Source organism: Haliotis rufescens, unplaced genomic scaffold (genome assembly GCF_023055435.1).
Source record: "Haliotis rufescens isolate VD_foot unplaced genomic scaffold, xgHalRufe1.0.p SCAF_36, whole genome shotgun sequence".
Taxonomy (NCBI): Eukaryota; Metazoa; Mollusca; class Gastropoda; order Lepetellida; family Haliotidae; genus Haliotis; species Haliotis rufescens.
The window spans coordinates 4351165-4364112 of NW_025964068.1; positions in this window are offsets into that span (position 1 = coordinate 4351165).

The following is a 12948-nucleotide window of genomic DNA, read 5'->3' on the forward strand; positions in this document are numbered from 1 at the left end:
GACACCATTTTGGACTTTTGGAATAAAGTTTCTATGATTTCCTTTCAAATGCTCACTTTTCCTATGATACATGAGCATAACACCTGTAACATGTTTGATTGCTTTTGTTTCGCTTTCCAGCTTCTCCTTACCCATCTCTTTCCTGATTATAAAAAATATCTTGTTGATGCGAAACTTTTGACGAGTCGTATATATCTATGGTCACCACGCTTACTGACAAACACCCTATGGATCAAGGAACAAAGCTTTTCCCTAAGCCTTTTGGATGGGATAGTGGTGTACACGGAGCCAGGCGCATGTATAAGATACCTTTATTGATTTTGTCTGGGTAAAGGCAAATGCAATTTACGTATCTACTCGATATTATAGTTGACAACAATTCACCTTCATTAAGGTACAACAGCTTTCAGAATACAGTTCCACGTCACTTAGTATTCTTTGACAGTGTAGGTGGTGTATATTATGCCACCTTAAGAGTTAATTGCAATATAACGAACATTCTTCTGGCCTTATGTTAGTGGATATTTAGCAGTTTCTTCTTAATATAAATTACATACGGTTTCCTGAATGGCATGGACGTTGCGTCAAAAACGTAAAATACTTCCTAAAACAATGTTTCTTTTGTCTTCTTCAAAGCCAAATGATCTCAGTGGACGCAATCCGCCGTGCAGAGGGATTGTTTTATACCTTAGCCACGTCAGGATAGCTTCGAATATCCGATTATGCTACTGCAGAAGATAACTCGATGTCGTTCAGTACCATGGCTGCTTTATATTTCATATTTTCCCACAAAATGGGAAACTTGTACAACCCGAGTCAGTTTGGCTCCCCCCACCCCCAATAAGCTGAAGCACTTACTGCAAAAGCAGTAAAAACCTCTGTGAAGGTTGTCTTCCCAATAAAATATAATGTGATAATGTTGATAACAATGATTCGAAAGACGATTTCACACTTGTTTCAGAGATTGTATTTATTATTTTTTTGAAGTTTTTAATGGACATCCTTTGTCCAATTTTCACAATGGACAGGACGTCTGAAACATATGCTTACTGATGTGAGTGTGTTTACTCACGAAAAGATAAGACAGCAACACATGCGTTTCCATATGTATATTACACAAAAAGATGTTATATATTGCATACAAGAAAGGCTCTGTGTGATGCTCCAATAAAGATATCAAATAGGTGTGAAATTAATTGGAAACATCAAAGCTTTACATACATCTCCATATTCATAATTATATATATATATATATCAGCACTATCGTGTGTCATGGTAAACTTCCAGAGTACAAAATAATCGAATAACGTGGGAAGATTAAATCCGTAACAAACCACACACTTAAGATATTTATTGCCTACCTAACCTAGTGGTATTTGACAAGATGTACAATCAGGTATTATGGTCGGAAAGCCAAAAGGTAGATTTAATTGACAAGTTTATTTATGCTTAATCCAAGGGAAGTGTACATATTAAATCTTAAAATGAGACCATACTCACTGTTCTGGCGTCAACGGTTTTGCATAGTTATAGATATTAACATGAATATCGTGTGTGATACTAAGGTGAGACTAGTCCCCGTGTAAAGTGTCCTTGGGATATAATTAACCATTATTGTTCGCATTTACATATACATATACCCGTAAGGAATTGCCATAGGATAATATCATATTTTAACCCGGCACAGATATGTCCTGATCTATTTATTATATATTTCCTAGCAGTATTCATGATCTGAAAAAAAATAAAATGACTAAAGCGGTAGTTGCGATATAAAGTGTTATCTCACACGAGATTTATTTATTTCCCACGACTTATATTTTGAGATAAAGGTAGTATTTCCACAGTAAATACAAAATAATCATTTGTATCTCATGGTGAAAAAATAAAAAATCCCTATTTCAGACATTGTCAACCTGGTGTTAGGCTCACCCGCCACGTCTAATTGTATTCATCAGATCCTTTGAATTAATATCTGACTTCCCTTCCAAGGTCTACCATATCTGATACCAGTAAGACAAACTTGAGAATCACCAATAGAAATATAAAAATAATCTCAATTTCATGGCACCATTTGTGATACGGACTGAATCTCACAGGATTTGGTAATTATTGTAGATATGAGAAATGCTAAACTGGTAATGGTTATTCAAAAATAACTTTCAGTTGCTATATTTAATATTAATAATGTATCTGTCTCACTGAAGGTGTCTTGTGGTAAAAGCGTGTATTGGTGTTATTTTGGGTGCCACGGGTGACAGTGGTACCTAAATAAAATGATTTCAATCTGTTCGTCCTTGGTTTGAGGCGGATGTATGCTCGCACCATCTGGTATCACTGTAAGTATAGTTTCTCGTCTGGAGGTGTTGTTGGAATTAGCTTGTGGTTGTAGCATTCACACAAGATCGGTTCTCCTCATGGATGCAATGCGTGATGTTCTGGTGTTCTGTGCTGCGATATTACTGGTCTGTCTTAGATTTCTGTAGAAATTTCATGCGTAGAAAACTATGCGTATAATTAATCATTACCGCATTGTAGTTCGATAGTCTCGCTGATCATGCTAATAGCGAGTTACTGTAAGTCGATCGTGACATTGCACGTGGCAATATAACTATAAGGCATATTGATGTATTGTCCCGCAAACATGCCACTGAGGATAATGATTATATAAAACGTGTACACAGAACTCGAATTAAAAAGAATCCAGATAACTAGATACCTTTGTCTAGCCACATACTTCATAAAAGAAAATTTTACATAAACAGTCTCCCATTTACATCAATACTATCTTGTGTAAATATATCATCATATACATGCATTGATATAAGAAAATGAATGTTGTTATAGACAAAACAATGTTATCCATAATAGTTTCAGTAATAATTACGTATAGATATATATAAATGCGTGTGTGTGAGTAATTGTGCGCGTGTGTGTAGAGCAAATATAAACTCCCGTTCATGGACATTTTTAACATAACTAAATGTTGCTATTAAAGTTAATTACAAGTCCCCTGCTTCCCCTTGCATATCAAGTCATTATTACTTTGACTGGGTAGGTTTTAATACGCGTGTTGTTATTATTCTCATCGAAAATACCTGGTATTGCCAACAAATGCAACAGTGGGTAAATTTTGTGACATTATGCTAGCTGCAAGGTCACGTCAATAACTCGAGACATCACCTTACATTTATTCTTACATCACATTTTACACCAGATTAAAGCCTGTCTATGTCTGGGCCATTTATAGCCGCTATCATGCCAAATCTGGCTTCACGGTGTCAATTACCGTCGATGTTGTCGCGAGAGGCCTTCTTCCTAAGCTACTACGTTATTTTGAACGTTGATGAGGAGGCCCCGAGTGAGACGCTGTAATGGAGATGGTCTGTTGAGAAAGGCATTGATGTATGACATCATCCATTCAGCAAATGTTACTGTCCAAAATTACTCTCTCTAGAGGCTTTGGACATGACTTGGAGTTCGAGACAAGTAGACGCACAACCTGGGATGTCTTGGTGCTAATATCAGTATAAGACGGATGTCACCATTCTTTGCAAAGGCCTGTAATGAATAAATGAAAGATTTTAAGTATTACACGTTAAGAAAATGGTGAGATATAAACAAGACTAAACTGAAAATGCAATAAGAAACGTTTTGTTCCTATTATCACCTAAATATTGATACCTTGATTCGGGTTCACCACTGGAAACATCACACGGATTCACGGATTAGGTTCTCCATAACAGATTGTAACGAATAGCATTTCATTGTCAAACCAGATCTGGTGATTTGATATATGTTATGTCCTTCATGTTCGCGACCTTATTCGTGTATTGAAAATGTTGTAACTATGATTTTCAAACATTAGGGGTATTAAATGTACACTCAGATATTTCTTGGGATTTATGATCATTTTGGTCTCATCAACAAATGTACAAACCTTGTTGTAAATTTCTAATCGTTAGATAACTTATGTTCAGAGCTTTATTTTGATACTTACATAGTATAGAAATAGCAGTTATCAAAAGTATAGCTATTCGTGTTTTGAAACAGTTTGGCAAAGTGCCTTAGACTATTCTATTTCCCGGCTGTCAAGGAGATCACTCTGAGGTCCGCGCGTAGTATATATGTACTTCTGTCAGATGTTATGTCTTTACCCCCGCCCCACAAGGACTCGTTATGCCGTTTCAAAGGGCACTGATCTAAAGCAATTCCCCGGGACTGGTTGTTGCCTTTGTCATTGTTTTTCCCCGTGAGTACCCGGATGATATAGCAGAAATTCGCGACCTGTGCTGCGCCATTCGTAAGCGCATTTGTCACCTTTATTGATAGTATAAGGGCGCATGGTCACATTAGTCATAAAATGAAATACAGTTTGGGAAATAATATTGGAATGTAGCTATCTTTGTGGGTAGCATCGATAATGGTGACAAGGTTTTGATAGGTCACTTGCTTGGTAATTGTGCGATTTTTGTTTACAACACAAAGTAAATATTTCACATGAGCATTGCTTATTTTATCGTGTGTATATTTTTACAGTCCAAATGTGTACAGATTTTAATTAGGAAAGTTATCAAACAAAATATGTCCATCTGTATTATTATGATAACGAATTCCAAACAGTGTTATGTTTAATATCTTCACCAAGTGACTGGAAATGTTAGGATTAAAAGTACATTTCTATATTGTTTGGCTTCTGATCCTAGCATAATTAATCTATTGTGATGTTTTTAAGCCCTTTTGAACGTCTTAATCATTTTTAGTCAATCTGTTAACAAAAATGTACAGACTTTTCAGTCAATTTGTAAAATGACATTTTAATTTCAAATCACATTTTACACATTGACTGTAACATATACACGCTTACAAAGGAAAAGACTTGTGAAAACAATGTCTATCGCGCATCGAAGAACTTCCCAACCAAGAAATAGCGGAACAAGAATGATTCTGTTCAATGCCACTGCACATGAATGAAAACAAAATGCAAAGATCTTAATTACAACCTACCAAAGTTATATGTATAATTCTAGGCAGCTTCCGTGTTCGAGGAATGTATCCGTGAATATCCACATAAAGGAACAATATCCCAAACGTCTGCATCTGTACAAAGAAACTTATTCTATGGCACGTGTCTCTGTAACAATCAAATATTAAAAACAATATATATATATGTATATCGTTTCGGGATATCATAACCCGTGTTCGTTTCTCAACTGATCACTTAGTTTGTTTCAGTTGTTTCACATAGGTGTGAAGTCTCAAAGGTCAGCTTAGATAGCCCACGTGACAACTATTTTCATAATGTCCACGGGTTTTTAAAAGAAATCCATTGAGTTACATAACAATGAGCAATCCATCAACGTATTATCGGTTAACCCTTTGAACAAAGTATGTTGTTTTTACATCGGCACTTCACACCATGATATGAGTGTATTCCCTTTGCTTTAGTAAACCTACACATGTAAACACTTACTTTTGGCATATACACTGTGCAAGATCCGTTGATTTACAAAAAAGTAAATCAACTGATCATTCATCTCTTGCTGGGCTGCCAAGTGCATATCACATAGCACATATTTCTTCTCACTTCAAACCTGGATTTAGATTGAATAATTGCCCCAGACATAAGAAATTCCGAATTAGAACCTTTATCAGGTAATATGAGTGGTGCTACCACTCATTATAACTGTAATAAATTAATTAACTGAGCATCAAGTAAATGACGACAAATACACAAGTAGGGTTATACCAGAAAACGACGATGACAACATGGGAGTAGTAATCGTATTATCAACGCAACCTAAATCCGAAAATGCTTTCACTGCAGGTATACTTTTTTATTATTAAATTATAACCATCAGGGGTATTTCCAAGTAACGACATCGGATGAGCTTCCGACGTTCTTTTTGTCTGTTTCTTGAGGCAAAATCTTCATAGATCACGGGGAACCCATCAGTGTTCAAAAATGCGTAAAACAAATACTACCTCCAAGTTTATTTAGCTGTCCTTGCAGACGGCATCCCTGTATCTTGTCACGCTTAGTTGCATTAGCCTGCCGTCATGTAGCTGGAATATTGCTGAGTGGGGCGTTACACTGCAAACACGAAAACGTCGTTTTTTCCCGTATATGGTCATTGGACGGAAAAACGACGTTATTTGGACGTTTTCAAACCATCGTTTTTCCGTCCAAATAACGTCGTTATTTGACATCGGAGTTTACTGGGAGAGGACGATAGCGTTAAGCTCCTCCCTTTCTTGATTGACATTGTCAATCAAGCAACAGCGTCTACCGGTATTTCTACTTCTCAGTTTTCATTGGTCAGTCCCCGCGTGTTAGATCACAGGCCCGCGTTTGACGCTGCACTCGAAGCGCTTAGCGGAAGTACTGAAATCAATCGTTCTGCGCATGCGGATTACTTAATGCCTTGACCAAATTTTCCGTTCTGTGCATGCGCGATTTCGCGTATTGTTTCCTAGATTTAATGTCACCACTATTTGACAATGGTTCATAAACACAGTCACGTGAAGGTTCGGAATCGTAACGAGTAACTCCATTTAAATTGAAGAGTATCCCCAGTGATATGGGAGATTCCAAGATGAAACTATTCTATGGCTATCTGGGCTGCCACCCAAACCGATCTAAACGGGACCCGATAGCTTATTGTATGCTATATAGTCATATGGAAGTGGACAAGAACTATACATTGTATTCCGACCGATTGTTCTTGCATTTACTTATAAGTCAGGAAAATGGACTTAAAAGGGGAGTTGTTGAATGTAATTATTTTAATTATTAAATGTTGCCTATACACTAATCTGGACGAACTTCTCATTGTTCTGTTTATGTCATCCTATATACTATTAGTATGTTACCGTTCTAAAGTCAACCTCTCACATAACATTATATTGTTCATAGTATCAAAGTTTAATCAACAATATGAAGAGCAGCGATTTAAACCACTGAAACACCCAAACACAAGGCTGTTATCAAGCGCTAGTGCAGACGTGATGCAACGTAAAAACTGTATCGTGATGTCTTCAGAAATACAATTATACTATGAAATAGTACGGCTAATGCTGACTCACCGGTGGAATAAAGACAATATCGCTAATACAGATATAACGTATTTGAATGTTAATACTAAAGACAAACAATCATTATTTTTGCAGTGACGATATAACACGTATACACGTTTATTGTTAACTTTCATCAGTTTTGCTCTTCATTTTAATAACTTTGTTTTCAAATATATATGTAGCAATACCCGACAAGCATGTCATACATAATTATGGGGCAGTTTTCAATCTTGTACTGACTTACTCTGGTGTTAATGAGCGAAGTTTATTGGCGTGTGTGTAAAACCCCGTTTTTCTGGTAATCCTATTATTACTTAGTTTATTTTTATCTAATGACACCCTGTTCTCTGGATCATGGCTCCGTGACTATCCATAACAATTAAGATGAACATTCAGTTCAAGTAAATGAATGAGTTTGTTTTGACGCTACAGTCAGTCAAAAAAACAATGCTGTGAGGTTTGATAACACACTTCTACCAGGTCGAACATCGTGGATCCTCAATTTCTGCCTAAAGAGAATCATAGTTCATATGCTAATCCATCTGCGAATACCCTCCCACTCAAGATGACCTTACTTGTTGCTATATCTATCATCTATCCCCCCAATCTCAGCCCCCCCCCCCCCCCCCCCCCCCCACACACGCACGCACGAACGCAAACACGCACACACGCACACACGCACACGCACACACACACACACACACACACACACACACACACACACACACACACACACACAACTGACCTAAATAACCTAGGCAGGAAATACTGCTGATAGCCTCTGGTCAACTCAGCCGCGCCACCGCAGAATGTTCGTCCAACTCTGCAGGGGGCATTCTCAGTGGCTTCAAACGCGCTGAAATGTTTCGCCTTGCATCCAAGATGGTGGACAAGTGAAATCGTATGAAATTTGGCTATTTTAGGTCCTATCTCTTTTTTGATTACCCAATAAAGTCAATTCATAGTTACTCGGTTGTGAAGAAGCTTACAACTTTATAAGACTTATTCATCTCATTCCAAAAAAGCTACTCGCGCTCACATAAAGTTGTAGTTATTATGTCACTGTTTTATTTCTTTAAAAATATATTACATGTTCAACAATAACAATTAAGATGAACATTCAATTTCCGATATAAGTAAATGAATAAGTGTGTTTTACGCCACAATCAGTCAAAGACCAACGTTGTCCGGTCTGATGACACACAATCTACCAGGTAGCACATTGTGTACACCCTATCCCCATTGAAGTCTCCACTGTGGGTATTCCTGGGGACGAAAAGGCCCCATGTACCTAGGAATTTCATCAATACATTCATGCGCGGCATTCTCTGCCTAAAGAAGATCATATAGTTAACATGCTAATCCAACTCGAACTACCATCCCGCTCAAGATGAATGTTTTATGTAACATCCAACAGGCCCACATTTACACACGCACGCGCACACACATATTTGGATTTACCAATCCCTGAATTGAGAAGACGTGCGTTACGAAGCTCCTCCAAGTCATCATCAATATCCGTATATGTCTGTGATATCATTACCCATCCAAAGCCGAATATACCTTTATTGTGTTTTCTTGACAACAAATGTTATAATTGGGATAACACTTTCTGAGTAAAGTACAGATTCTCGTACTTTCTTGGGTTGAGTCCCGTCCGGGATTTGAACAAACGCTGTGAGTGAGGCACCCAATCGCCGGAACACAAAGTTGGCGATCTAACCAAGCCACCGAACCAAAAATGTTAGTCCAGATGACGTATACTTTGTGTACTCCTCTGACAAGAGGAAAATGGCACGGCTTCTTTGACCGAAAACTTTGAACCAACAATGCCTTTAAGAAAGTGGTCAACAGTAACACACATTATATTTGGATACCACTTTCTCAGTAAACTACATATTTTTAGGGTGGAGATAATAGACGTTGATGGTTGATTATCAATGGACAAATTAAAGCCAAAACTTAACTTATGAATGATTGGTAATGGGAAATGGACAATGGGCAAACGGGAGGCGGTGTAATCAGCGCCATGCCAGTTATCTGTTGGCTTCCCTTGTTGCGTTCCCTTCTTTGCTATCTTTTTACTTTTGTTGTTCTTACAGGTACAAATATATGTTCTCTGCCTGATAGCATTTAATAATATGCACCCGATGAAGGAGAAAGTATATATTCCGAAACGCAGTGTTCCTCCGTTGACATCCATAAATATTTTTCCTTGTGTGTATCAGTTCTTAATGCCCTTCAAAGACTCAATCTAGCTTTGTTTTTAAATGTGGTGATATTTGCGTAGAATATAATATGGTCATGCCTATATACATTTGGGTCTTTGTCTACATAAGCATTTATACATACAATTTAAAGCTAAGGACATTGCTAATTCTGCAGACATGAAGTACACGTCATAGCAAGCTGTGATCTTTATTCATACTTTAGATATTCGTAATGGAGATCTGTAACTAAAGTTTACCGTAATCTTCCGCAACTCTCACCTCCTGACCAGTTGAACGTCTTAGTGCATTCAGATGCCATTGTAAAATTCCAGGCTGCCCCTCTTTCTGTGATGTTTTGACGGATGAAATCTATTGCGTTATAATACTCTCTGTTTGCTGATATATAATATGTACATGTTGTAAAATATTTACGATATTTTAAACGTGTAATTCGATGCATATGCAATGCAATGTGAACATAAGTGCGGATACACGAAGGCGGTTATAGTCATAGTTATACTGCGATGGATGTAGGGGAATGGTAGGGGGGTGTATGTATGTATGTATGAAAGCACGAATACCGATACATGAGGGCGGATATAGTTATAGTTCGATGGATGTTGGGGAATGGTGGGAGGATGGATTATGTATGAAAGCATGCGCATGGATCCATGATGGCTGACGTAGACATAATGCTGGGGAAAGAAGAATGTGATGTGTGTGTGTGTGTGTATGTGTGTGTGTGCGTGCGTGCGTGCGTGCGTGCGTGCGTGCGTGCGTGCGTGCATGCGTTTTGATACGAGGGTTGGCGAACATATTGTCAGATGATTGTGTGAGTAAGTTAAGTGGTTGAGGATGTGGCAGGTATGAGTATTGGTACATGCAGACTTGGGGTTGGGGGACTTGGTGTGCCTGTGCTGAGGTTTTTTGTTTCACTCACTTATAGTGTTTTCTTTCACTCAAATACTGTTTTACGCATTTTAATGACTGAAACTGTAGTGGCTCAAAGGTCATACTGGCCGGGCATTCAACATATCTACCCCAACTACATACGTAGCCATTTTTATGGTGTACAATTCTTCTTCTACCTCTCTCTCTCTCTCTCACACACACACACACACACACACACACACACACACACACACACACACACACACACACACACACACACACACACACACACGCATTAATTGTTTTATTAAATGTATCTTCGAGAGTCAGTAAGAAACTAGAGCCTTTGTTCTGTAAACCTCACCAAGTTTCAGCTTTCGCCTCTTCCTTTGTGGACTGAGGTTTCACATTTGTAAAATGATCTCTCTTATCTGTCTGTACCATCAACTTAACTGCCCTCACCCCCTGCAATTTTCCAGTCCCATATTGCCAAGCAGGTGACCCACAAGGAGGAATACCGCCCTCCCTCAGTCCAGTGATACTGTGCCTAGCACAATATGTTGGGGATACGTAGCCTTGCTGTGGGCAAACATTTTGTAACAATTTGGCAAACTTTGATATGTAAACAGCAAATATTATTCAGTTTTATTTCAACAAAAACGGAAAAAATCGGACCCTACTTATTTTGTGGATACCATAACAATAAATCAAGCCAATAGATCGTTTGAGCTGGCATGAATATAAAAAATAATTAGCAAGTCGATAGTCATAATTCCCTCTGTTGGTCCCACGTGAAATGTTCTTCATGAATAGAATAGATGGCTGATAGACGTTCGACCGAATAATATCATTTGCTAAACTTCAAATGTTCATCTAATTTCCATGAATGTATGTTACATAGTTAATATGTTCATGGGCTTCTTCACTGAATGTATAGTGTGGAGGACTACTTCACTTGAGGATAAGTAACATAAATAATGATGATAATTATGAAAGTATTGCCATTATTATTCCTTCAGATTATTAAAAAAAAAGTTATTATGTTTTCATAGGGAGAAAGAGGTATGGAGATCGTGAGATTATTTTTAGCATCGGAATTGTTAACATAATTCTTAAAGATATTATGTTTTGTTTGTTTGTTGTTAAATGCTGCACTCAGCAACGTAAGGATATTAAAACATTACATTTAGGTTCAGTTGTATTTTTATATTTGTATCATTTTGCAAATGTTACAGAGACCTGATAGGGGATATATAATAATGTATAGTCGCTATTCTTAAAGTAAGAATATGTTAGATTTATCAACCAGCAATATTGCACACAAGAGGATAATCATATTTGATGACACTATTCAACGTCGAAGTCAACGATATTTGTGTATGTTATTGCTACATGACACGGATACGTCATGATAAAGCAATTAGAAATTGGCATTTGATGATATAAGATAGCTACGCGATAAATCACAAAGAACAAAGAAGGAAGCGATATTTATTTCACGATAAAACATTGTTCTATCATGACATCATTTATTGAGATTCGAACATGCACTCGCAACTTGAAAAGTAAAATTTGTAAATTTGACCTTATTTTTGAGAGGTATGTGTCTAGTGAGTTGTTCCCAATAAATGTTGCTGGAGAATCCGAAAGTGAGAGTGATATGACAATCGGTATTGGGAGAAAAGGTACAGATGATTGACGAGAAAATTGTGAGAATATGCGAGACCAAACTCAAATCCTAAAATGGATTTATCTAGCATGGCCGCTGTCGGATTCTATTCAAGGAATCATCATTATTTAAGTACGGGTAAATATTGTAAAGCGTGTATTTTTTCCTAATTTAACACCCTAAAAGAGGCTGTACGTAATGTTGATATCTCATATAGAAATAAACGAGTCTCGGTCGTTGATTATCGTACAATAAACAACTTCCACTCGTCGTTTGTTTCTTATTTACATGACCATATACACTAACATTATATCTTTTCATGTTTATCGGTCAACAAAAGCGACATAAGCATTTCCATTATCATGAGAAACCCTTGCCAAAAGTAGCGCCAACTGCACCATTGCGACAACATCAGGAGCATGTTTTTCATGATTCATCATAATAAATGATGACATTGGATGCTCGCAAAAACGCGAGCTCATTCCGATCCACTAGTGGCACCCGCCACAAACACATCCAAAGGCAAGCCAATTGTTCACCCGAAAAGGCAGAGAATTGCATCTGACATCATTTTTGTCATTGATACGTCAAACCTTGAAATGCCGTCTACACGTCCAACACAAAGCCCAAGCCAGGACCCAAATCCTTCAAACCCGGCCAAAGTTCTGTTAATTACATACATTTCCCCCTAACCTTAAATAAACTATACTAGTTCTGAAGTAAATCGTATTTACCCGTATGAATCGTCTTATGTTATTTATTGCCGATAAACAGAATATGCACACTTTCTGAAAGTACTGTGTGATAAGTCACGCACCAAACCTATACTCTCGATATACATGCTGCTCTTACTTAAAAAAGAATATTGGGTTAACAAGATACGTATATTAAAGTACCATGCTTTCCTGATGTGCTCTCATTCTAATTTGAAATAATGGCATAAATAGTTACCACTAATCTTTCAATATTTTTCAAGGTTGGGTTAATCACGAACATATTTGAATATGTACAACATCTATACTTACTTATCTTTATACTTAAAGGCATCAGGTTTGTCTGTCATAAGACCCTGAAACAAATATGTCCAACACAGCCCAATAT